This window comes from Diceros bicornis, chromosome 26 (assembly GCF_020826845.1).
Source record: "Diceros bicornis minor isolate mBicDic1 chromosome 26, mDicBic1.mat.cur, whole genome shotgun sequence".
Classification (NCBI taxonomy): Eukaryota; Metazoa; Chordata; class Mammalia; order Perissodactyla; family Rhinocerotidae; genus Diceros; species Diceros bicornis.
This window is the reverse complement of record NC_080765.1, coordinates 25,910,172-25,937,376: the sequence shown is the minus strand read 5'-3', so window position 1 is coordinate 25,937,376 and position 27,205 is coordinate 25,910,172. Positions and strand designations below refer to the sequence as shown.

General features: G+C 40.3%; 1 long non-coding RNA gene across 2 annotated transcripts; it reads left to right on the top strand.

Annotated features, from left to right (window-relative positions):
- The first annotated feature begins 15,570 nt into the window (after nt 1-15,570).
- On the top strand, nt 15,571-25,497 carry LOC131422501 (uncharacterized). 2 transcript variants are annotated; one of them, XR_009224087.1, is made up of 4 exons: nt 15,571-15,616; nt 19,992-20,123; nt 23,589-23,610; nt 25,426-25,497. It is a non-coding gene; the product is annotated as an uncharacterized LOC131422501 (long non-coding RNA). The 2 variants fall into 2 exon arrangements; XR_009224086.1 differs by lacking the exon at nt 15,571-15,616 and adding an exon at nt 17,172-17,249.
- The last annotated feature ends 1,708 nt before the right edge of the window (nt 25,498-27,205 follow it).

Genomic DNA, 27,205 nt, shown 5'->3' with positions numbered 1-27,205 from the left:
CAGAGAATGACCAGGGTAGGGTTGCTCTGGGGACAAGGGCCCAGGGTAGGGACAGGGACACTGACAGGGCGCACTTAGAGTGGAGGTGTTGCATGGAGCTTAGCAGATCCCCAGGAGAAGAGAGAGAGAGAGGCGAGCCTCCCCAGGACCCTGCCATGTGTCAGAGTGGGCTTCACCCTCTCCCACAATAACAACCACAATAACACATCAGCAGGACTATCATATGACAATATTATCATCAGCACAGCAATGACTGACCATTGGTCCCACGTCGAGGAGCAAGGGGTGTGACCATGGCTGCCAGGTTTGGCCTCATCTTTAGAGCAGGGCAGACCCCAAGCACAGCTGGGCCCTGGGCAAAGCTTCTCTCTGGCCCCTTCTCCCTCTGGAGGCTCCAGGCGTCAGCCTCCCCCTCTCCCAACATCCTCTCCCAGACCCAAGTCACCTCTGACCTTTTTCTCAGCCTGGGTACAGCCCTGTCCCTGACCACTCTGAACCTGACTCCCCATCAGGGGATAGAGATGGTACTGACCTCAGGACCCCATGACATGATGCCTGCATAGTGCTGTGTTTAGCACAGGCCCGTAACAGGAGGGGCCTTTGGTTGTATCATTGTTCCCTTTAATGGCTGCACACCTTCTAAGACACCAGGTCTAGGAGGACAGGTGCCCCTGGGAGATGATGCTGCTGATGTGCTCAGGGGCTCAGCACGTGGCTGCTGCTTGTCCTTGTGACAGTCTTTGGACACAGGCATGGACACTCCCATTTTAATGAAGGAAACCCGCTCAGGGTCACACAGCTGGGAAGCAGCACAGCTGGGCTTTGAGCCCAAGGCTCCTGGCCTGGCCTCGAGTGGCCACGAAGGGCTCCCCGGCATGAGGCTGACACTGGCTTTGGGGAACAAGCACTTCCTTGGCTACATGAATGACCTGTTCCAGGCCCCCAAGCTCTGTCACTTCTCCTTCTTTCCCTCCTCCCTGCTGGAGCCGTGATCAGGGTGACCCTGGCACCCTTCCTGGAAGCCCCCAGTCCCTGACAGGCTGGGCCTCTCTCCCATTCACTTCTGGGCTAGTCTGACTTCCGCCCCTTCTGTACTGGTCTCTCCTTGTATAACTAGGACAGGCCCCCTCTGGGGCTCTTCAGGCAGGCAACAGCATCTCACCAGAATTTAGTATGCACTGTTGTTTTGTTGTCCTTGTTTTGTTTTTGTTTTGCTTGCTTTTTTTTTAATGGTTTCTTTATATTTATGGTAAAAGACATTGATTTTCCATTACAACAGTGGTAGAATGTTTCCTGTTTAATATAAATTTACATAATAATAAAAAGTAGTGAGATTTAAAGCAATGATTTTAAGCTACCATGGGCCTGAATGAGTTGGGGAAACACTGTGTGCAGTCATGCAGAACAGCACCTTAGGAAGCTCAGGATGGGGCCCAGGAGAGAGGATCACCAGTGGGGTTTGTCCCAGTCACCTGGGTCCCTGGGCCCCTACCCACTTACTTGGCTCTCCCCGCCCATCACTCGTGGTGCTGCCAAGTGCTCTGGATGTTGTCCCCAGGTCCCCCAGGAGAGAAGATGATGAACTTTTTCTCTTAAAATTCTGACTTTCCTGGAGATCCCGGGAGATCAATCATGAGCGTCAGCTTGGATTTTCCCCACTGAGGTTCATAACGTAAAGCCTGTGCTAACAGGTAGCAGGGTGACATAGATAAGTGACATATTCGCCATTGTTTCAGGTGTGAAAATGTCTGGTTAATTAGGAATGATTTTGAAATCATACAGTCTTGTCACACTAAGTGGAATATCCCGCCTAAAAGAAGAAATATTTTATCACCATTTAATCATGATCCTATCATTCAGTTCAAATGTAGCCTCTTTTCCTTTGGGATTTCTTCTTATACTCAGATTTCATTTATAAAGGTACTTCTCAGTTTCCAAACATATGGGAATTTCTAGTTAGCTTTCTGTCAGTGACTTCTAACACAATTACATTACCAGAAATGTGCTGGGTGTGATTTCATTCCTCTGAAATATAATAAAATTTGCTGTATGGACAAAATAAAAATAGTTAATTTAGTAAATGTATCATATCTTAAATTAATGGGCCCTCAACAGTTGTTTTATGGGTATAGGTGGATATATGGATACATCTACATGATTAAGATGGTTTGCTGTTAAGATCTTCTGCATCTTACAGATGGTCTGTCTGCTTATGGTATGAGTTGCTGAGAGGGGGGTGAGAACCTCCCACTCTGCTTGTGTATCTGATTCTTCTCTCACTTCGCTCATCTTTTGCTTTGTATGCTTTTCACCCAATGGCCATTGGAAACCTTGGGAGGTCAGAAAGGAAGGAGGGAGTGCCAGAAGTGCGGGACAGGGGACGGACCAGAAACCAGAAGATCTGTGAACGTTCCAGAGAGGACCTGTCATTGGGATGGCTCTTGGTTGGGCACCAGTGGGGAAAAGGCATTCAAAAAATGAGGTCACATGGGGTGTCCTCTGTGATGACCCAGGGGTGAAGGCAGGGGATTGGTCAAAGGCGAGTATAAAGCATCGTGGTTGCTAAGGCAGCGCCCAGACAGGAGAAGACTCGGAGGAAGACAAAGCCCTCGTCCCCTCCAACTGCTCCTGAGAGTCCACTTCACTGCTCCTTGTGTCCTGCTGACCTACTGACCTGTCTGAACCCTCCTCCTTCCCCTCTAGGACTTGATCTGACCCAATACTTTCCCTGACTCAGGCGTGACACCCCTCTTCTCCTCCCAGGTGCCCAAAACTCCCCTTCCTGCCACACCCCTTCCTGAATCCCACCCCCAATTCCAACCTGTCCCCATGACCCACTCCCCAGCTCTCCCCTCACCCCCTTCCTCCCCCACCCCTCCCCTCACGCCTTTTGCATCCCTCCCTCCACACCTCCTTCCTCCTGACCACAGGTCCCCTGAGACGACCAGGATGCGGAGGCGCAGAGGTTGATCTTCTGGCTCCTCCTGCTCGGGTTTCCCGGTTACCCAGACACAAACGTGAGTAAACATTGGCATCAGATGTTTCCTCCTTTTTATTGGGCTCTTCCACATGGTGGTTAAAAAACAGCTTTTTCATGGGTTCCTGGATGGGAACTCAGACATTCTTGAAGACTAAGAACCTCAGGCCAGGTTGCTTGACCAGCCTGAATGGGTTCTGGCCACAGCTGTCCACATCAAGTTCTGGGTCCTGTCAGCATTGCTTGGACCAAACACAGCAGGGTCGACAGGATGGAAACCTGAAAATAGTAACTTTATAGTGTCAAGAAGGAAGGATTTGTGAATATACTGAAAGCCATTGAGTTGTAAGTCTTCAATAGGAGAATTGTAAGATATGTGAATTATAGCTCAATAAAGTTGTTTTTAAAAATGTAAGGAACTCTTATTTAATAGGAGTCATGGGAGTTAGACTCCTGGAAGCCTTGTCAAGATCCTGCTTCAAGCTCTGCAGGTGTAGGGTCCATCTTTTGTGTAGTTTGTTTCCCTATAAGTACATGATTCATGTATGTGAAGGCTGGCAGCCCTGGGAACAGTGGTATCTAAGCATTGGTGTTGGTGCTAGTCTGCTAAAAAGTGGAATGTCATTTGTGCTCTGCGCTTTCTGACTTGTTGACTTTTAGCAACTTCTGAGTCGTCCCTTCCTTTCTGCTCTTGGAAGCTGCCCCCAAGAACTCTGTGTCCAACCAGGTTGATGGGAGCCCTGAGAAATCCATCAGAAAATAAGTGGCTGCATCCTGCTGGGATGTTTATAATGGGGAAATCATTAGGAGTGACATGACCAGGAGGTGAATGAGTTATCCTTTCCTTCGTAAAGTGTTCATGTCCAGAGTGTTGATTTACACAAAGCAAAAAGGGTCCTTAATGTCCTTAGGATTGTCCAAATATAAAGAAATTACAGATTCCTTCTGTGAAAGTTTTCCTATTCTCTCATTAAAAAACACTTCTACCCTCAGAGGAGAGAGAGAGAAAGACTCAGAACAGCTCTTCGAGATAAGTAGATTTGTTTTGATTGGCATGCACCAGATTCTTAGGGATCTGGAAAGATCCAGTGGTCAGGAATCATCCCAAAGAATACCTCCCATCAAAGAAGAATCTGTTCTGTTTCCTTTGAGTCTATGAAGGCGGAAATTCCTTGATAGTCTTTGTTGGAATTCCCCCCCGCCCCACTACCTAGGCTGCATTCTCATAGATGAGTTAAGCTCTCTCTCCTACCTCATCTTGGAGCACCTGGATAAACTCACTTGTCTTGCATTTCCCACATCCACCCATGCTCCTCGTCATTGAATATCAGAAACTCAGCTTATGGACCCCATTGGATCGAATCTAGGTAGGAGTGAACTACTGATATCAGCTCCTGACAGTTGCCAGATGTAACAAGAGTGCCCATGACTGAGGATGTTTTACCAGGTAGTGACAAAATGATCTTTGTCTTTTTTGTGCATTTGATCCACATGTCTAACCATTGTGCTGAGCTACTGCTCCCTCAGACAGTGGTGACTTCAAAGACAGTGTGTGTTTCCCACGAGCACACATTTGACTGACCCCAGCTGTGAGGGCTGAAGATGAAAATGTTATTGGTTTCAGAGTCCACTTTCTAGGGAGGTTTTATTTGCACAAAACTGAATCTTGGTATATGGATTAGTATGAATTACATCATGAGTTTATTTTCTTCTAAAATACTTACAGATCTAGGTTTTGTAAAACAATGTTTGCCTTTTGTTTCAATGAACATACATCCTAAAAATTTTATATTCCTTTACAAATTAATTTTCATGATTGCTATTGATTGATTTCGGTGCAATATTGTAAAATACGAATGTGAATTCTTTTTATTGGCTAATTGGAAGTGTGTTTTTAACTAACTTCAATTCTCATAGTTTTAATTATAATATGCAAGATCACACTGTTATGCAAATGTTTATGTATTTCAGAAATCTGACATTATGTGCTCTGGTTCAGAATCAAAGTGAACATTGAAAGAAAACCTCAATAGTTTTAGAAACTTGGACTAAACAAAAATCTGGAATGAATTAATTTTTGTGGGAGTAATAATCCCAGTGTTATTATAATAGTAGCTGCCCATGTCTCTCAGTTATGTGCATTTCTATAGACATCTCTCTCTCTATTATTCTCATTTGTATCTTTAACACACATTTTTGATTGTTATTTTTCCCATTCATCCATACATTTCAGTGTATTTTTGGAGGCGTTCCCCAATAATTTTATCCAGGTACTTCATGAATATACAATAAAAGACCTAGGCTTCCCATCCACTCTAAGTTTGATTTTAATTATTTTTCAATTTTAATTGGCTTATAAATTCATAGTCTAAGTTCTGTTAACTATTTTAAAAAAGATTTGCAATGTTTGTCAGCAAAATAAAATCTCTAACAGTATGCGTATTAGATTTTTTTCCTATTGCTTAAGTGTGGTAGTAATTTAAGTATAATAATAATTTGTTGATGTTTCATATATGTATGCAGCAATGAAACCATCACCACATTAAGACAGTAAACACACTCATCACTCCCAAAAGTTTCCTCCTGCTCCTTTTAATCTATCTGTCCTCCCTCTCCTCCAAGGGGAGATATTTGAGGGTATGGGTACCTCCTGGAGGGCTGGTTTAGGGTTTCTAAAGATGACTCTTTGTGACAGATGGATTGCAAATGCCTTTGAGGTTCCTCATGATCTCCAATATTATTTTAGCCAGTCCATATTCTGCCTGACCATTTCCATCTTGGGCCTGATGTTTTTGGAATTCTGTGGAAGTTGACCATTATTATTACTTCTTTGGGAATTTCTGCATTTTTAATTTTCCTCTGGAGAACTGTTCTTGCTGTGAGTATGCTAAAGTACTTTAAGGATAGACTTTTAATCATAAATGAGTATGAATTTTGACAGTCACTGGACCTTTTATTACATGCAGTACTACAAATTTCCCTCTAAGTACTACTTTCACTGCATCCCACAAATTTTAATAAGTCCTATTTTCATTATCATTTAGATTGAATTATTTTTAAATTTCTGTTGAGATGTCTTCTTTGACCCATGTGTTCTTCAGAAGTGTGTTATTTAGTCTCTAAATTTTTTGTAGTTTTCCAGCCATCTTTCTTTTATTGATTTCTAGTTTAAATCCATAATGGTCTGAGAACAGAGTTTCTATGATTTCTAGTAGTTTAAATTTGTTAAGTTGTATTTTTTGGCTCTGTGTCTGGTGTATCTGAATGAATATGTTCTATGTGAACTTGAGAAGAATGTATATTGTGCTGTTGGATGAAGTCTTCTACAGATGTCAATAGATCCAGTTGATTGAAGATGCTGTTCAGTTCAACTGTATTCTTACTGAATTTCTGTAAGCTGGATCTGTCAGTGACTGACAGAAGGTGTTGAAGTCTCCAGCTGTAATAATGGATTCATCTCTTTCTCCTAGGAATTCTACCAGTTTTTGCCTGCTGTATTTTGACACTATTATTAATACATACATATTAGGGATTGCTATGTCTTCTTGGAGAATTGACCCCTTTACCGTTAAAGTTCTTCATTATCCATGATAATTTTCCTTACTCTGTAGTGTTGTTTTGAAGGATAAGTTCACTGGCTTACAGAAACTGGTTGATGGTTCCTTTCTTTCAACATTTTAAATATTTTATTCTACTTTCTTGTTTATTGTACTGTTTCTGAAGAGAAGTCAGATGTATTTCTTATGCTTGTTCCTCTACGGGTAAAATGTTATACCGCCTACCCCTGCCCCACCCTTGGCTTCTTTCAAATCTTTGCTTTGCCTTTGCTTTTCTGTAGTTTGAATATTATGTGTCTAGGTGTACATTTTTTTCTTATTTGGTGTTTATCCTCTTTGGAATTCTTTGAACTGCCTGGATCTATGGTTTGGTGGCTATCATTAATTTTGGAAAATCATCAGTCATTATTGCTTCAAATATTTCTTCTTTTTCTTTCTTCTCCTGATAGTCCCATAATGTATATGTTACATCTTTTGTAATTATCCCACTGGTCTTGGATTTTGTGTGCTGTATTTTGGGTACTTTTCTTTGCATTTCTTTCTGTTTTGGAAGTTTCTACCGGCATTTCTCAAGCTCATTGATTCTTTGCTCAGCTATGTCGAGTCTGTTAATGAAAACATCAAAGGCATTCCTCATTTCTGTTATGGTGTTTTTGATTTCTAGAATTGCTTTTGGATCCTTATAATTTTCATCTCTTCTTATGTTCACCATCTCTTCTTGCATGTTGTCCACTTTTTTTGCTAGAGCCCTTAGCATGTTAATCATCACGGTTTTCGATTCTTAGCCTGATAATTCCATCATCTCTGCCATACTGGGTGTGATTCTATTGCTTGCCCTCTGTGTTCAACCTGTGTGGTTTTTTCTTTTAGTCTGCCTTTTAAGGTTTTTTTGAAAGCTGGATGTCATGTCCTGGTTTAAAAGAACAATTGAGGTAAATAGGCCTGTAGACTGAGGATTTATATTTATCTGGCTAGGGGTTAGGCTGAGTTTACTCTTAGGTGAGACAGGAAGAAGAGAGAGCTCTGGAGTTGGGTATTTCCCTTCACGTAGGTCACTTAGTCTTTGGAAAAACACCAGTAAGTCTCTGCTAAAGTAGTTTCTCTTGTGGGCAGGTCTTTTTAAGAATAACAGAATACTATGAATTTATTTCTAAATGACTATTTTTCCCCTGTCCCTGCCAATAGCATGCGGGGATTTTTCTCCAGTATTTACTGTAAGAGCCTGTTAGGATTCCTGGAGATAAAACTCACACAAGTATGGGAACCCCTCAAGATTGGGCACTCTGGCATTTTTAAGTCTCTTGCTTATCTACAATGAGCCTCCAGGAATTCATCACTTACAGTATAAGTTTTCCTACCATGGCGTTCTTGTTCCCACAGAGATTTCTGACCTTGGGCTTCTGCTCCAATAAGTGGTGACTGTCTGTACCTGCCAGTGTGGTTCTCTAATTCTGCAGGCAAGAGTTGGCCCTCTCACATCAGTTCTCTGATACATCTATGAAGAGTTTTTGACCTTCAGTTTGTTCGCTTTTTTCTTGTTATGTGGACAGGAGTGACAACTTCCAAGCACCTTACAAGCGAAACTTGAATCTAGGAGTCTTGTTGTTTTATTTATTTCCTTTAGATTACTAGCTTGAACATAAAAATGTTTGAAATGGAAGTTAACCTTGTAAAATACTCTAAAAAGAACTCAGTGAGTAAGACAACAATATATTCTTAATGATAAAACATCAATTTATAAACCCTGCCCTTTAAAAAGAAAACATAAATATTAACTATTTTAGGAACCCATCCCTCGTTCCACTTGCCCCTGCTGTTGGGTTGGGTGACAAGGGACAGGGAAGCTCATTGTTTCCTTAGCATCATGTGAAGTTGAAGGAATATCCATGATTTCCATTTGCCCTCCATGGATGCATTGTCCTATAACAACATTATTATGCATGACTTTTGACACTGTAATGATATTCCAATATCTTGGCAAGTTTTTTGGACTGGCCTCAGCATCTGATCATCATTTAAAACTTTTTAAAGGGAAAATATGTTTTAGGGGTCAAGAAAATGAATCTTTCCATGGTATTAAAATGGGATTCTTTTTTTTTTTTTAAAGAGTTAATTTTTTTTTTTTTTTTTTGTATGTGAGATCAGTCCTGAGCTAACATCCACGCTAATCCTCCTCTTTTTGCTGAGGAAGACCGGCTCTGAGCTAACATCTATTGCCAATGCTCTTCCTTTTTTTATTTCCCCAAAGCCCCAGTAGATAGTTGTATGTCATAGTTGCACATCCTTCTGGTTGCTGTATGTGGGACGTGGCCTCAGCATGGCCGGAGAAGCGGTGCGACGGTGCGTGCCCAGGATCTGAACCCAGGCCGCCAGTAGCAGAGCGCGTGCACTTAACCGCTAAGCCGCCGGGCCGGCCCTGAAATGGGATTCTGTCTGGATTTATTGAGCTATAATTCCACAGGGGATGACTCCTATCTGGGAAGAACTTTTTGCCCTTTCTTGAAATCTTAGCTGTCATTTCTGTTGTTGATTGTGCTTGTTCTCTAGCCATCTCCCACTCCATTTCTCATTTGATGACCCTCTATTTTTAGTGGCCTGAGAAAATCATAGGACCTGATGTGCTGTAATTCTTTTTCAATTCAGCAAGCAGCCAACTCTGTAAGATTTCAGAAAAGCTTTCTAGTGAGTGAAAGAGGCATATCTTAGTACAAAGATTTTGCCTCTCTTTTTCATTTGATTTTTTTTGGATGCTTTTAAAACAATCCCAGGTTCTGGACTTCAGTGTGGATATTGGGGTTGACAAAAAAATTCGAGTAAATGATGCATTGGTGTGTGTATAAAAATGCCTACCACGTTCATTATGAAAATGAAATGATCAGTGTTCATTTAGCAGAAGGTAAACAGATCTTTTGATCAACAATAAGTTAGTTGCTTTGTGCTCTTTATCAAGAGCACAAACTTTGTGAAGTTTCATGACTTAAACAGGAAATTATAATTTCTTCTTATTTTTAATCCTATGAATTATTATGCTGAACAAAATGATAATTATAATTTCATTGGGTTATTATTTTGATATTCTATCAGGAACCATACATTTTTACTACTAATAATAGTTTTGACATCAAATTTAATTTTGTTTCTTCTCTTAGATAAAGCCTCAAGTATATCAAGGTAAGATTTTAGGCTTTAGTTTTCTTTGTAACATTTTCTCAGTGCTGGTGTTTGATGTAGATTTAATTCAATTGGGAGTAAATACAGTGACTTCTGATGTCTAATTGACTTTTTAAACCTTGAAAATTTTACTCTTCCCTGGTAGGAGTCTAAATGACAATGTAGAGGGAGTTGCCATTTATTGAGATAAGAGACCGGCAGGAGGAACAGATCATGGGAGTAAGGAGAATAGGATGAGTTTAAGTTTGCATAGAAAGGTTTAGGAAGCAAGTGATGGCATGAGGCTGAAGTTTGCAGTGAGTACGTTGACATGACAAGGCTCTTGGTGAAATGTAGAGATGATGAAACACTATTGGAGCCGATCAAGAAGCTTAAGGCTTAGAGAAGAACCAGGTATTGCCAGGCAAAGCATGGGTTATGAGTCTGAAGCGGAGGGAGCCACTCATGCCAGTGGAGAATGGGTGGAAATGAACCTGATGCAAAATAGGGATAAGACATTCTGTACGGGCTTCCCAGACTGTGATGATTAAGTGGTGCTGTCTGTTGAGAGCCAGGGTGGCTGCCTGACACTTAGTAGGCCCTCAGCTGCTGGTGTTTGTCACAGCGAATGCAGCAGTGCTGGTGGTGAGAAGAGTGACCAGGGTATCAGAGCTCTCATGCTGGGCAAATAGAAGATAAGTTTGCACTTTGTGGTCAGGTGAGAGAATTAAACGCCTCTGAGAGGAGTGTGGAATTGTGGGCTATGTTCTGGAGCTTTCCATGTGTTATCCATCTGTTACTGGGTGCTTTACGTGTGCTGTATTCCTGTAATGGTGGATCGTAACATTCTCACCTTGGGGCTGAAGGATATTGTCTTATAGGGATTGTGAGTTATCCAGGTCCTCTAGCGACTAAGTGGTAAAGCCAAGTTGTACCCAAGTGTGTTTGGTTCCAAAGACCTTGTCCTCCTGAGCCTCCCACCCTGGCTCTCATGAAGGGGAATCTGCTGGGCAGCAGGAAGGCGTGAGAGACTTTTCAGTAGCCTGTCCAGTGACATTTAGAGGACTCTCTCTGGGTAATATTAAAGGGTGGGAAAACCAGGAAGAAATCAGGTGTTTTGTATTTTTCTTTCTTTTTCCTTTTGATTTTTGTTTTATAAAGCAGTTGCACTGATCTGTTCATTTGATTTGATATTTGCAGGACAGAATATAAGTACATAGGTTGCTTAAATTTTCTCTATTTCCCCTCTGGTGATGACAGGGCTATTTGAACTGTTCACATTTATAAGAATATTGCCTAACGATGGGATGTTAGGCTAAGACATTGTTTCCCCATCTTTGAAAAAACATTAAATGGGAATCTCATTGAAATAGGGTTCTTCTTTCTAAATTTGTTTCCTGCATTTAAAATGCCACTAACTGAAACTTGCTTTCTTCAGGGATCATAGTCGTGCTAAAAAGTTATTTACGCTCATGGTGCCAATAATGTGCCTTTGCTGTTGACACATTGGGGTAATTTGATTTTATTGGTTTTGGTAATAATCTGAGAAATAGTTTTTTCTCTTTTTAGTTAATTTACATCAAATTTCCGAGAAGATGAGGAATTACTTGAAAGAAAACTCACAACTTGTCAAAACAATATCCATTTGTGAACAGAAGGTATAATCCTCCTTTAATGTTTATTTTCTTGGCTTCACCTTGAAGTACTTCCTCTTCCTTCTAGTTGACTTAGTTTGGTGTCTTTTCTGTCATCCTAGTGTCCCATTTCATTACATTGTGTAACAGTCTAAATTCAAAGCAAGCCTTTTATATGTAAAGTACGTCTTTTTTTTATTTCTGTAAGGACTTACTCATGGCAGATATGTTTTGCTATCACTGTAATTAATATTTTTGAATTCTGAATCTTTTATTACATATTCGTAGCTCAAGGAAGCAAAGAAATGTGCTCAAGAAAAAAGAGGCAAAATAAGATAATCTGTGATGAAGCACATAAATTTAATGTAAAAATCCCTTCTTTTTCCTAGTTTACACTCTGAAAACGGAAGTAAAAGTAAGGAGTAAATATTACTAATCTCTATATGTTTTGTTAAAGAATAGCATCAAAAGAGTGGCATCAAAACACTTGAAAGCACTAACGAAATCATTAATAACATTGTTCAAAGTATACAGGTTAAGTTGCAATCCGAGAGAAATCGGAATGTCAAGAACCATGACTCGGTGCAAGTTTTGCTACTAAGTTATTACTGTAATTTGACTTTTGAACCTTTTTGTTCATTGGGTGAATTGAGCCTTGCGTTATTCCCTGCTGTTCCCTGCTTTTTCAACTAGTAATACCACAATGCCATTTTTAATTTAAGGATTTAGGAATATTTTTGTTTTTATACCATGGGTTAATTTTTTATATCATTCAGCACTCCCTCCCCTCCAAGAAATGTAGAACTGAGAAATTGTAGAACAGATTTCTAGCTATGTTGGACAGTCCTGTCCCTCATAGTACAGAGCACAGAATTTCCAAGGTGAATCTGGGGACAATATTTACCGTTCACTAAGAAAAGCTGTTCATTTGAGCTGTTTGGCTTCAAGATTTTAGGTCGTCTTTGCTTTTGCCTTGTCACCCAGTCAGGTATCTCAGTCTTGAATGTAGGAAAGTCAGAGTGCCTATGAAACGTTTCTGACTTCAACTATTCTCTTAGTTCCTCATTTCTTTATGTGTTTGACTTTTCTCCTTGGCTCAAACCGGATCTACTGCTTTTAATGATACAGGGGCTGATGTGGGACATGTTTTTTTTGGCATTTCTTCTTTTTAGCATGTCGTCCAGTGTTTCTATTGAAATCCAGTACATGTTTTATTTCTATCCTACGTGCAAATATCAGAATAGAAAAATCTACAGAGAACTTGAGAGGTGATATTTCAATGAACACCTCAGGAATTTCAGAAGTAAACTACCTATATTTGCTGCAAGAATTTCATTATACACACCTTATCTTTGGTGGAGAACAAATGTGTGGTGTCTTAGAATATTAAATTTATATGTTATCTATTAGGGATTTTTCTTCTTGAGAACTAAGTCATTAGTGAGAATGTTTTGCTTTACGTTCGAATTCCCCTTAGTGAAGTTCATGTTAATGAAGCAAAGTTGAAGTGTGAAGAACAACATGTAGAGAAGGAAAATGCTCAGCTTAAGATCAAGAGGCGGATCAAATAGCAGAAAGTTACTCCCATAGATTACATAAATCAGAGAACTAAACATCATTACTTCTTTTTTAATTTTCTTGTTTTTAAGTATGGTTAAATACACATAACATAAAATTTACCATTTAACCATCTTTAAGTGTACCTTTTAGTAGTGTTAAGTACATTCACATTGTTGCACAATCATTACTTCTTGAATACCTTTTCTCAAATCTGTCTTAAAGTCAGGAGATATGAGTTGAGGATTCAAGGATTCGAAGCAGAGAGGCTTGACATCTGAAAAATGTAACCTGGAAGGTATGTTGCTTGTTGGGATGAAAACCCCATATGGTAAAAATGTGTTTGCAGTGGGAAGGTAAAAAATGGCTTCTTACCTTCTGGATTCTCTCCTTTCTGCTCTCCCCACCACAACCAAGTTCTTTGGAACATGTGCACACACACAAAGAAAATTGTTTTAAGCTGTACAGAAAGGAGAAAGAAACTAGAAGACAACTGTGAGGCATTGAGATCTGTTAAAGGGGCAAAGGAAGCAGAATTAAAAGTGCTAAAGAAGAACATAGTCATTCTTGATGAAATCTGTGGACAAAGAAGGTGGTCACAGAAGAGTAAGATATTCATGTGTTGATAGTTACAAATACGGTTGTATTAGTGAATGTGTAGATCAATGTAGATAATTATTATTTTTTGAGAATATTGACCACCATTTTTTTGCGATATTCAGTCAGTACAGAATGGTGTTTCTCCTTTCTGCCTTGATTTTTGTAATCTGCATCTTCCTTTCCGTTCTAACTGGTTGTTAGAAATTCTTATTTGTAATTAATTTAAGATTGGAGGGCGTACTAGTACCAGCTTTAATCACTTCATTATCTGGAACCCTCTGGGTTCATTTACACTGTACTCTAGGTTTCAATCCCATTGTATTGTCCTGACCTGCCATATGTCTATCATTTCTTACTAAATTCTAGACATTGGGTAGAAAATATTTAGAGAAAAATTGAGGCCTCGTCTGATGTCATCTTGCTGCAGAAAAGATGGGAGTTTACACCTGGCATATGATCAGGGACGCCAGCAGTACTGAATCCTATTAATCCAGTTAGCGACTGAGACCACTCACTGCAGGCTTAGTCCCTCCTAAGGCCATTGTGTTTTCTGTCTGCCTTTATTCTCAGTGTGTAAATCTCCTGGGACCCCACTGAGGCCCGCAGGATTTTCTAGGGTGACCTTCGCTGACTGACCATGAAGTCCAGTTGTTTGACTTCTGTGCCCAGGCATGTGTGCAAATGCAGCTCAGCGTCTTTGCATCTCAGAAGTCTCCTCTGGGATTAGTTGATGAACCTTGGGGAAAGTGGCCCCAAAAGCCAGGCTGACCTTAATCCTGGGCATCCTTCTTCTCCATCTTGGCCTCAGTTTCTTTACTGGCTTGTTAGCAATCTGGTGTATTCTATCATGAATTTCATATTTTGGCCAATGTTTCCTATGGTTCTCAGGGGGAGATGAGGGACTTCAGACCCACTCATCCATGTTCAAAGGCAAAACTTTTCTTATATTCCCTCAAGAGCCAGGTTTGTGTTCTCCCTGCCCAGGGCTGGGGTAGGGTGGCTCTGTCCTCACTGGCATCTTGTTTGCATTAAACTGTGAGATGTTTTAGGGTGGGGATAGTGCCCTACTTCTCTCTATATCCCCATCACCTTACAATGCACCCACTCTGTTCCAGCCAGTCCAGAAAGCATTTGCTGAAAGATTGGCTGGGTGGCCAGAAACAAATGCGTGAACTTTGTCTCTTTAGTGTTTTTGTCCCTGTTTCCTAGAGCTCTTTTAATTTTGTGTGTGATCCCTAGCAAATCCAATGTCAAGTTGAGAATCTTTTGAATCAGAACCTTGAACAAAGTAGTTTGAAGGCAACACAACACATCTGCCTTAAGCCATTGCCCTTTGCAGCCTTCACTGTCAATGAAATCAAGGTACTTGTTAATGAAATCAATCTACCTGTTATTGATATCCTCAATTTGAAAGTTTTCCATTTTCAGGACATACCCTGATTATGGGGCGATTCAGATAATTTTTCATTCAGCATGGTTTCCATTCTCAACTAGGATCTTTGAAGTAGGTGGCAGGAGTTCCATTCTTGAACTGTAGAAGTGTCTAGTAGTTAATTGTCCAATGTTATGACCCCATGTCCAGCAAGGATCTATGGCTGTGTCATGGCCTCAGGTCTCTCCCTGGGAGAAATCAGACAAGTCATGAACCTCTACTTAATCCTAATGTGCTTACTTGTGATGAGCTGAAAGAAAATGAGCTTGTGCTGTCCCAGTGACAAGAGCCTGAGCCTGGGAGGGCACATGGTGCGTCTCAAATGTGCTTTTTATATTTGTTTAGTTCATTTACTAATGACTAGGAACACAGAGCTGTGAAGAGAAGCTCAGAATTGCCAAAGACTTGCCAGCAGGATGGAGTTTGATTTTTCTTTGTGCTCTAATGGGGGGCTTAAATGCTTTCCTCTGATTATGTTTGTCCATCTATGCATTTGTGGGGTAGGATCGGAGGGGACATTTGAATCTTGCCGTTTGGATTTCTGGGAGGGGAGAAAGGCAGAATTTCACATGGACTACGGATAATGCATGTGTCTTTCCTCTCTTAGGAAGCTGAGAATGCAAGACCGTGAGCGGGTGGAAAAGCAGCAGCAGCTGTCAGCGGCAGAGAAGAGACTGAAACTGGCTGCAGAAGAAACGCAGAACTGCAGGTGAGTTCAGCTCCTGAATACCAGCGGCTCGTAAAACCTTTGTTAAATTTTTTTTTTTTAACTTTTGTACAAGGTTTAGACCCAATCCATACACCAATATAAACAAATGTTCAGAAGACATTTATATAGAGATTTCACACAAGAAAGAAAAATGTTAAGTTTTACAAATGTCACATTAAAATATTAACTTAAAAAAAGTAAAAATTGCTAAAAATTTCCTGATCTTCAATGTTGACCAGACTATGTGGAAACACGGTTCACAAAAGTGTTCCTGGAGTAGGCAAAAAACTGTTGTCAACCTTAGGGAAGCAGTTTGGTGTCAGATGGATCACATCAACAGATATGAGCACTTTTGAAAGGGCTGTGCCTGGGTCCTGATGCCAGACAGTGACCAGGGTAGGGATGCTCTGGGGACAAGGGCCCAGGGTAGGGACAGGGACCCTGACAGGGTGCACTTAGAGTGGAGGTGTTGCGTGGAGCTTAGCAGATCCTGAGGAGAAGAGAGAGAGAGAGGCGAGCCTCCCCAGGACCCTGCCATGTGTCAGAGTGGCTTCACCCTCTCCCACAATAACACCAATAACAATAATACATCAGCAGGACTATCATATGACAATATTATCATCACCACAGCAATGACTGACCATTGGTCCCAGGTCGAGGAGCAAGGGGTGTGACCATGGCCAGCTGGTTTGACCTCATCTTCTGAGCAGGGCACACCCCAAGCAAAGTTGGTCCCTGGGCAAAGCTTCTTTCTGGCCCCTTTTCCCTCTGGAGTCTCTTAGCCTCAACCTCCCCTCTCCCAACATCCCCTCCCAGACCCAAGTCCCCTGTGACCCTTTTCTCAGCCTGAGTACACTCTACTTGTGTATTTGATTCTTCTTTTCACTTCACTTGAAAGTCACGCTGTGCTTTGTCTGTTTTTCAGTCAATGGCCATGGGAAACCTTGGGATGTCAGAAAGGAAGAAGGGAGTGCCAGAGTCGGGGAGAGCGGACCTGGGTTGGGAAGGACCAGAAACCAGAAGGTCTGTGAAGGTTCCAGAAAGGACCTGCTGTTGGGGTGGCTCCCGGTGAGGGTGGGGGAGGGGCATTCTAAAAGTGAGGTCACACGGTGTCCACGGTGATGAACCAGGGGTGAAGGCAGGGGATTGGTCAAAGGTGAGTATAAAGCATCGCGGTTGCTAAGGCAGCGCCCAGACAGGAGAAGACTCGGAGGAAGACGAAGCCCTCGTCCCCTCCAACTGCTCCTGAGAGTCCACTTCACTGCTCCTTGTGTCCTGCTGACCTACTGACCTACTGACCTGTCTGAACCCTCCTCCTTCCCCTCTAGGACTTGATCTGACCCAGTACTTTCCCTGACACCCCTCTTCTCCTCCTCCCCGGTGACCAAAACCACCCTTCCTGCCACACCCCCTCCCCAATCCCACCCCCAATTCCAACCTCTCCCCCCGACCCACTCCCCACCTCTCCCCTCACCCCCTTCTTCCTCCACCCCTCCCCTCACGCCCTTTGCATCCCTCCCTCCACACCTCCTTCCTCCTGACCACGATCCCCTGAGAGGACCAGGACATGGGGGCACAGAGGTTGATCTTCTGGCTCCTCCTGCTCGGGTTTGCCGGTTACCCAGACACAAACGTGAGTAGACATTGGCATCAGATGTTTCCTCCTTCTTATTGGGCTCTTTCACATGGTGGGTAAATAAATTTTTCATGGGTTCCTGGCTGGGAACTCAGACATTCCTAAGACTGAGGACCTCAGGCCAGGTTGCTTGACCCGCCTGAATGGGTTCTGGCCACAGCTGTCCACATCAAGTTCTGGGTCCTGTCAGCATTGCTTGGACCAAACACAGCAGGGTCGACAGGATGGAAACCTGAAAGTAGTAACTTTATAGCATCAAGAAGGAAGGATTTGTGAATATATTAAAAGTCATTGAGTTGTAAGTCTTCAATGGGAGAATTGTATGATATATGAATTATATCTCAATAAAGTTGTTTTTAAATATGTAAGGAATTCTTATTTAATGGGAGTCATGAGAGTTAGACAAGCTCCTGGAAGCCTTGTCAAGATCCTGCTTCAAGCTCTGCAGGTGTAGGGTCCATCTCATGTGTAGTTTGTTTCCCTGTGAGTACGTGATTCATATATGTGAAGGCTGGCAGCCCTGGGAACAGTGGTATCTAAGCATTGGTGTTGGTGCTAGTCTGTTAAAAAGTGGAATGTCTTTTGTGCTCGGTGCTTTCTGGCTTGTTGACTTTTAGCAACTTCTGAGTCGTCCCTTCCTTTCTGCTCTTGGAAGCTGCCCCCAGGGACTCTGTGTCCAACCAGGTTGATGGGAGCCCTGAGAAGTCCATCAGAAAATAAGTGGCTGCATCCTGCTGGGATGTTTATAATGGGGAAATCATTAGGAGTGACATGACCAGAAGGTGAATGAGTTATCCTTTCCTTAGTAAAGTGTTCATGTCCAGAGTGTTGATTTACACAAAGCAAAAAGGACATTAAGGACGTCCTTAATGTCCTTAAGATTGTCCACAGTTAAAGAAATTCCAGATTCCCACTGTGCAAGTTTTCACTCTCTCATTAAAAAACACTTCTACCCTGAGAGGAGAGAGAGAGACTGAGAACAGCCCTTAGAGATAAGTAGATTTGTTTTGACTGGCATGCATCAGATTCTTAGGGATCTGGAAAGGTCCAGTGGTCAGGAACAACCCTCACGTTGAGGCAGAATCATCCCAATGAATACCTCCAACCAAAGGAGAATCTATTCTGTTTCCTTTGAGTCTATGAAGGCAGAAATTTCTTGATAGTCTTTATTAGAATTTTCCCCCTTCTGCTTAGGCTGCATTCTCAGAGATGAGATAACCTCTCTTTCCCTACCTCATCTTTGAGTACCTGGATAAACTCACTTGTCTTGTGTTTCCACCTCCTCCCTTGCCCATGGCCATTGAGTATCAGAACCTCAGGTTTATTGGCCCCATTGGATCGAATCTAGGTAGGATTGAACTACTGATATCAGCTCCCAACAGTTGCCAGATGTAACAAGAGTGCCCATGACTGGGGATGTTTTACCAGGTAGTGACCAGATGGTCTTTGTCTTTTTTGTGCATTTGATCCACATGTTTAACCATTGTGCTGAGCTACTGCTCTCTCAGACGGTGGCGACTCAAAGACAGTGTATGTTTCCCATGAGCACACATTTGACTGACCCCAGCTGTGAGGGCTGAAGATGAAAACATTATAGATTTCAGAGGCCACTTTCTAGAGAAGTTTTATTTGCACAAAACTAAAGCTTGGTATGTAGATTAGTGTGAATTACATTGTGAGTCTATTTTCTTCTAAAATACATATAGGTCTAGTTTTTGTAAAAGGACATTTGCCTTTTGTTTTGATGAACATACATCCTAGAAATTTTGTATTCCTTTACAAATTAATTTTCATGATTGCTATTGATTGATTTAGGTGCAATACTGTAAAATAGGAATGTGAATTCTTTTTATTGGCTATTTGGAAGTGTGTTTTTAACTAACTACAGTTCTCTTAGTTTTAATCATAATATACAAGATTACACTGTTATGAAAATCTTTATGTACTTCAGAAATCTGACATTATGTGCTCTGGTTCAGAATCAAAGTGAACATTGAAAGAAAACCCCAATAGGTTTAGAAATTGGGGCTAAACAAAAATTTGGAATTAATTTTTGTGGGAGTAATAATCCCAGTGTTATTATAATAGCAGCTGCCCATGTCTCTCAGTTATGTACATTTCTATAAACATCTCTCTCTATATTATTCTCATTTGTATCTTTAGCACACATTTTTCATTGTTATTTTTTCCCATTCTTCCATACATTTGGGTATATTTTTGGTGATGTTCCAAATAATTTTATCCAGGTACTTCATGAATATACAACAGAAGACTGAGGCTTCCCATCCACTCTAAGTTTGATTTTACTTATTTTTCAATTTAATTGGTTTATAAGTTCATAGTTCATGTTCTGTTGACTATTTAAAAAATATTTGCAATGTGTTTGTCAGCAAAATAAAATCTCCAAGTGTGCGTATTAGATTTTTTTCCTACAGCTTAAGTGCGGTATAATTTTTGTATAATAACAGCACCATTTTATTGAATACAATTTGTTGATATTTAACATATGTTTGCAGCAATGAAACCATCACCCCATTAAGATAGTAAACACACTCGTCACTCCCAAAAGTTTCCTCCTGCTCCTTTTAATCCATCTGTCTTCCCTCTCCTCCATGAGGAGATATTTGAGAGGTTTGGTTACCTCCTGGAGGCTGGTTTAGGGTTTCTAAAGGTGACTCTTTGTGACAGATGTATTGTAAATGTCTTTGAGGTTCCTCATGATCTCCATTATTATTTCAGCCAGTCCATATTCTGCCTGACCATTTCCGTCTTGGGCCTGATGTTTTTGGAATTCTGTGGAAGTTGACCATTATTATTACTTCTTTGGGAATTTCTGCATTTTTAATTTTCCTCTGGAGAACCGTCCTTGCTGTGAGTATACTAAAGTAATTAATGGATAGACTTTTAATCATCAATAAGTAGGAATTTTGGTAGTCACTGAAACTTTTATTTACATTCAGTACCACAAATTTCCCTCTAAGTACTGCTTTCACTGCATCCCACAAATTTTAATAAGTCCTATTTTCATTATCATTTAGATTGAATTATTTTTAAATTTCTGTTGAGATGTCTTCTTTGACCCGTGTGTTCTTTAGAAATGTGTTGTTTAGTCTCCAAATTTTTTGTAGTTTTCCAGCTATCTTTCTGTTACTGATTTCTAGTTTGAATCCATTGTGGTCTAAGAACATAGTTTCTATGATTTCTTTTACTTTAAATTTGTTAGGATGTATTTTATGGCCCCGAATATGGTGTATCTGAGTGAATGTTTTATGTGAGCTTGAGAAGAAGGTATATTGTGCTGTTGGATGAAGTCTTCTACAGATGTCAATAGATCCATTTGATTGAAGATGCTGATCAGTTCAACTGTATTCTTATTGAATTTCTGTAAGTTGGATCTGCCAATGATAGAGGGTTTTGAAGTCTCCAGCTATAATAATGGATTCATCTATTTCTCCTAGCAATTCTGTCAGTTTTTGCCTCATGAATTTTGCCGCTGTGTTGTTAATGCACACATGTTAGGGATTGCTATGTCTTCTTGGAGAATTGACCCTTTACCGTTAAAGTGATGCCCCTCATTATCCCTGATAATTTTCCTTACTCTGTAGTCTTGTTTTGAAGGATAAGTTCACTGGCTGCAGAAATCTAGGTTGATGGTTCCTTTCTTTTAATACTTTAAATATTTCATTCTACTTTCTTGTCGAGTTCTGAAGAGAAGTTGAATGTACTTCTTATCCTTGTTCCTCTATGGGTAAAACGCTATACCCCCCTGCCCCTTGCTTCTTTTACAATTTTTTGTCTTTGCTTTTCTGTAGTTTGAATATTATGTGTCTAGATGTACATTTTTTCTTGTTTTGTATTTATCCTGCTTGGAATTCTTTGAGCTTCCTGGATCTATGGTTTCACAACTATCAGTAATTTTGGAAACTTCTCAGTCATTATTGCTTCAAATATTTCCTCCTTTCCTTTATTCTGCTGGTATTCCCATTATGTATATGTTACATCTTTTGTAATCGTCTCACTGGTCTTGGATTTTGTGTGCTGTATTTTGGGTATTTTTTTTTCTTTGCATTTCTGTTTTGAAAGTTTCTACTGACATTTCTTCAAACTGGTTGATTCTTTCCTCAGCTATGTCGAGTCTCTTAATGAATGCATCAAAGGCATTCTTCATTTCTGTTATGGGGATTTTGATTTCTAGAATTTCTTTTGGATCCTTATAATTTTCATCACTGCTTATATTCACCATCTCTTCTTGCATGTTGTCCGCTTTTTTTGCTAGAGCCCTTAGCATGTTATTCATCATGGTTTTCGATTCTTAGCCTGATAATTCCATCCTCTCTGCCATACTGAGTGTGATTCTAATGCTTTCTCGCTGTGTTCAACCTGTGTGGTTTTTTCTTTTAGTTTGCCTTGTAAGGTTTTGTTGAAAGCTGGATGTCGTGTCCTGGTTTAAAGGAACAATTGAGGTAAACAGGCCTTTAGTCTGAGGATTTATATTTATCTGGCTAGTGGTTAGGCTGAGTTTACTCTTAGGTGAGACAGGAAGAAGAGAGAGCTCTGGAATTGGGTATTTCCCTTCACCTAGGTCACTTAGTCTTTGGAAAAACACCAGTAAGTCTCTGCTAAAGTAGTTTCTCTTGTGGGCAAGTCTTTTTAAGAAGAACAGAATACTGTGAGTTTATTTCTAAATAGCTATTTTTCCCCTGTCCCTGCCAATAGCACGAGGGGATTTTTCTCCAGTATTTACTGTGAGAAACTGTTAGGATTCCTGGGGATAAAACTCACACAAGTATGGGAAACCTTCCAGATTGGGCACCCTGGCATTTTTAAATCTCTTGCTTGTCCACACTGAGCATCCAGGAATTCATCAATTACAGTAAATGTTTTCCTACCATGATGTTCTGGTTTCTGCAGAGATTTCTGACCTTGGGCTTCTGCTCCAATAAGGGGTGATTTTCTGTATTGCCCAGTCTGGGTCTCTGATTCTGCAGGCGGCGTTTGTGACATCAGTTCTCTGATAGATCTATGAAGAGTTTTTGACTTTCAATTTGTTCAGCTTGTATCTTGTTATGTGGACAGGAGTGACAGCTTCCAAGCTCCTTACAAGCTGGATCAGAATCCAGGAGTCCAGCTCTCTTATTTCCTTTAGATCACTAACTTAAACACAAATTAACGTTTGAAATGGAAGTTAACTTTGTAAAATATTCTAATCTTTTTAGTAAAGAACTCATTGAGCAAGACAACGATATATTTTCAATGAGAAAACTACAATTTATAAACCCTTCCCTTCAAAAGGAAACCCCGATATTAAGTATTTCTTGAGCCCATCCCACTTCCCACTTGTCCCTGCCTGTGGGGTTGGGTAACAAGGGACAGGGAAGTTCACTGTTTCCTGAGCATCATGTGAAGTTAAAGGAATATCTGAGATTTTCTGTTTGTCCTCCGTGGATGCATTGTCCTATGACATTGTTATTATGACTGGCTTTTGATACTGTAATGATATCCTGGTACCTTGGCATGTTTTTTGGGCTGACCTCAGTGTCTGAGCATCATTTAAAACTCTTGAATGGGAAAATATGTTTTAGGGGTCAAGAAAATGTGTCTTTCCGTGGTATTAAAATGGGGTCCTGCCTGGATTTTATTGAGCTGTAATTCCACAGGGGATGCCTCCGGGCTGGGAAGCACTTTTTGCCCTTTCTTGAAATGTTAGCTGTCATTTCTGTTGTTTATTGTGCTTGTTCTCCAGCCATCTCCCACTCTCTTTCTCATTTGATGACCCTCTGTTTTTAGTGGTCTGGGAAAATCATAGGACCTGATGTGCTGTAATTGTTTATTAATTCAGCAATCAGCCAACTCTGTAAGATTTCAGACAGGCTTTCTATTGATTGAAAGAGGTATATCTTAGTACAAAGATTTTGCCTTTTCTTTTTAAGTTTTTTTGGAGGCTTTTAAAACAATCCCAGGTTCTGGACGTCAGTGTGGATATTGGGTTTGACAAAAAAAATCAGGGAAATGATGCATTAGAGTGTTTATAAAAATGTTTGCCATATCCATTATCAAAATTAAATAGTGTTCACTTAATAGAGCATAAACAGATCTTTTGATCAAAAATAAGTAATTTACTTTTGTGCTCTTTATCAGTGATGGTTGTGAAGTTTTATGACTTAAACAGGAAATTATAATTTTCCCTTATTTTTAATCCTATAATTAATCATTATGCTGAACAAAATGATGACTTTAATTTCATTGGATTATTATTTTGATATTTTGTCAGAATGATAGATTTTCACTAATAATATGTTTTGACATCATATTTAATTTTGTTTCTTCCTCTCCTAGGTAAAGCCTCGAGTATATCAAGGTAAGAGTTTAGGCTTTAGTTTCCTTTGTAATATTTTCTCAGTTCTAGTGTTTGATGTGGGTTTTAATTCAATTGGGAGTAAATACAGTGACTTCTGATGTCTAATTGACTTTTTTTTGTGTGTGTGAGGAAGATGGGCCCTGAGCTAACATCTGCCAGTCCTCCTCTTTTTGGTGAGGAAGATTGGCCCTGGGCTAATATCCATGTCCATCTTCCTCCACTTTTCATGGGACGCCGCCACAGCATGGCTTGACAAGTGGTGCGTCGATGCGCGCCCGGGATCCGAACCGTCGAACCCCGGGCCGCCGCAGCAGCGCACGCGCACTTAACCTCTTGCGCCACTGGGCCGGCCCCGCTAATTGACTTTTTGACGCTTGAAAATTTTACTCTTCTGGGGTTGGAAACTAAATGACAACATAAGGGGAGTTGCCATCTATTGAGATAAGAGACCCGCAGGAGGAATGGATCATGGGAGTGGGACGATAGGGTGAGTTTAATTTTGCATAGAAATGTTTAGGAAGCAAGTGATGGCATGAGGCTGAAGTTTGGAGTGAATATGTTGACATGACCTGGCTCTTGGTGAAATGTAGAGATGATAAAACACTACTAGAGCCTATCAAGAAGTTTATGGCTGAGAGAAGAACCAGGTATTGCCAGGCAAAGTGTGTGTCACGACCCTGGGTTATGAGTCTGAAGCGGAGGGAGCCACTCATGCCAGTGGAGAATGGGTGGAAATGAACCCAATGCAAAATAGGGATAAGACATTCTGTACGGGCTTCCCAGACTGTGATGATTAAGTGGTGCTGTCTGTTGAGAGCCAGGGTGGCTGCCTGACACTTAGTAGGCCCTCAGCTGCTGGAGTTTGTCACAGCGAATGCAGCAGTGCTGGTGGTGAGAAGAGTGACCAGGGTATCAGAGCTCTCATGCTGGGCAAATAGAAGATAAGTTTGCACTTTGTGGTCAGGTGAGAGAATTAAACGCCTCTGAGAGGAGTGTGGAATTGTGGGCTATGTTCTGGAGCTTTCCATGTGTTATCCATCTGTTACTGGGTGCTTCACGTGTGCTGTATTCCTGTAATGGTGGATCGTAACATTCTCACCTTGGGGCTGAAGGATATTGTCTTATAGGGATTGTGAGTTATCCAGGTCCTCTAGCGACTAAGTGGTAAAGCCAAGGTTGTACCCAAGTGTGTTTGATTCCAAAGACCTTGTCCTCCTGAGCCTCCCACCCTGGCTCTCATGAAGGGGAATCTGCTGGGCAGCAGGAAGGCGTGAGAGACTTTTCAGTAGCTGGTCAAGTGACATTTAGAGGAATCTCTCTGGGTAATATTAAAGGGTGGGGAAAACCTGGAAGAAGTCAGGTGTTTTTTTTTTTCTTTTTTCCTTTTGATTTTTGTTTTTTAAAGCAATTGCACTGATCTGTTTATTTTATGTGATAATTGGAGGACAGAATATAAGTACAAGGGTTGCTTGAATTTTCTCTGTTTCCCCTCTGGTGATGACAGGGCTGTGTGAACTGTTCACATTTTCTAAAAATATTGCCTAACGATGGGATGTTAGGCTAAGACATTGTTTCCCCATCTTTGAAAAAAGATTAAATGGGAATCTCATTGAAATAGGGTTCTTCTTTCTATATTTGTTTCCCGCATTTAAAATGCCACTAACTGAAACTTGCTTTCTTCAGGGATCGTAGTCGTGCTAAAAAGTTATTTACTCTCATAGTGCCAATAATGTGCCTTTGCTGTTGACACATTGGGGTAATTCCATTTTATTGGTTTTGGTAATAATCTGAGAAATAATTTTTATCTCTTTTTAGTTAATTTACATCAAATTTCTGAGAAGAAGAAGAATTACTTGAAAGAAAACTCAGAACTGGCCGAAAAAATATCTGTTTGTGAAAAGAAGGTATAATCATCCTTTAATTTTTATTTTCATGGCTTGACCTTGAAGTATACTTCCTCTTTCTTCTAGTTCACTTATTTTGCTGTCTCTTCTTTCATCCTAGTGTCCCATTTCATTACCATGTATAACAGTCTAAATTCAAAACAAGCCTCTTATATGTAAACTACCACTTTTTTTATATCTGTAAGGACTTACCCATGTGAGATAGGTTTCACTATCACTATAATTAATGTTTTTGAATTCTGAATCCATTATTACGTATTTGTATAGATCAATGAAGCAAAGAAATGTGCTCAAGAAAATAAGAGGCAGAACAAGATTCTTGGCGACGAAGCACATAAATTGGAGGTAAAAATCCCTCCTTTTTCCTAGATTACACTCTAAAAACAGAAATAAAAATAATGAATAAATGTTACTAATATCTATATGTTTTGTTTAAGAAAAACATCAAAATGCTTGGAAGCATTAATGACATGATTGAAAGTATATTTGCTGAACTGGCATCTGACGGAGATCGAAACAGCGAGAATCGGGACTTGGTGAGAGTTTGGCTACTAAGTTATTACCATAATTTGACTTTTGAGCCTTTTTGTTCACTGGGTTAATTGAGCCCTGCATTCTTCCATGCTGTTCACTGCTGTTTCAAATACTAATACCACAGAGCCTTTTTAAATATAAGGACTTAGGAAGAATTTTTTTCTGTTTTTACAACCTTGAGTAATTTTTTTTATATCATTCAGCACTCCCTCCTCTCCAAGAAAGGTAGAACTGAGAAATTGTACTAGAGATTTCTAGCCATGTTGGACAGTCCTGTCCCTCTTAGTACAGAGCAGAGAATTTTCAAAGTGAATCTGGTGACAATATTTACTTTTCACTAAGAAGAGCTGTTCATTTGAGCTGTTTGGCTTCAAGATTTTAGGCCTTCTTTGCTTTTGCCTTGTCACCCAGTCAAGTATCCCATTGTCTTGAATGTAGGAAAGTCAGAGTGCCCATGAAACATTTCTGACTTCAACTATTCTCTTAGTTCCTCATTTCTTTATGTGTTTGACTTTTCTCCTTGGCTCAAACCGGATCTACCGCTTTTAGTGGTACAGGGGCTGATGTGGGACATGTTTTGTTGGCATTTCTTCTTTTTAGCATGTCGCCCAGTGTTTCTATTGAAATCCAGTACATGTTTTATTTCTATCCTACGTGCAAATATCAGAAAAGAAAAATCTACAGAAAACTTAAAAGTTGATATTTCAGTGAACAACTCAGGAATTTCAGAAGTAAACTACCTATATTTGCTTCAAGAATTTCATTGTAGACCTTAGCTTTGGTGAAGAACAAATGTGTCATGTCTTAGAATATTAAATTTATATGTTATTGATTTAGGGATTTTTCTTCTTGGGAACTAAGTCATTAGTGAGGATGTTTTGCTTTGGGTTTGAATCCCCCTGAATGAAATTCGTGTCAGTGAACTGAAATTGAAGTCTGAAGAACAGCATGTACAGAAGGAAGATGCTCAGCTTAAGATCAAAAAGGAGCAAATAACAAAAAGTTACTCCCATAGATTATATAAATCAGAGAACTAAATATCATTACTTCCTTTTTAATTTTCTTATTTTTAATTGAGACTAAATACACGTAAAATTTACCGTCTAACCATTTGTAAGTCTACATTTTAGTAGTGTTAAGTACATTCACATTGTCGT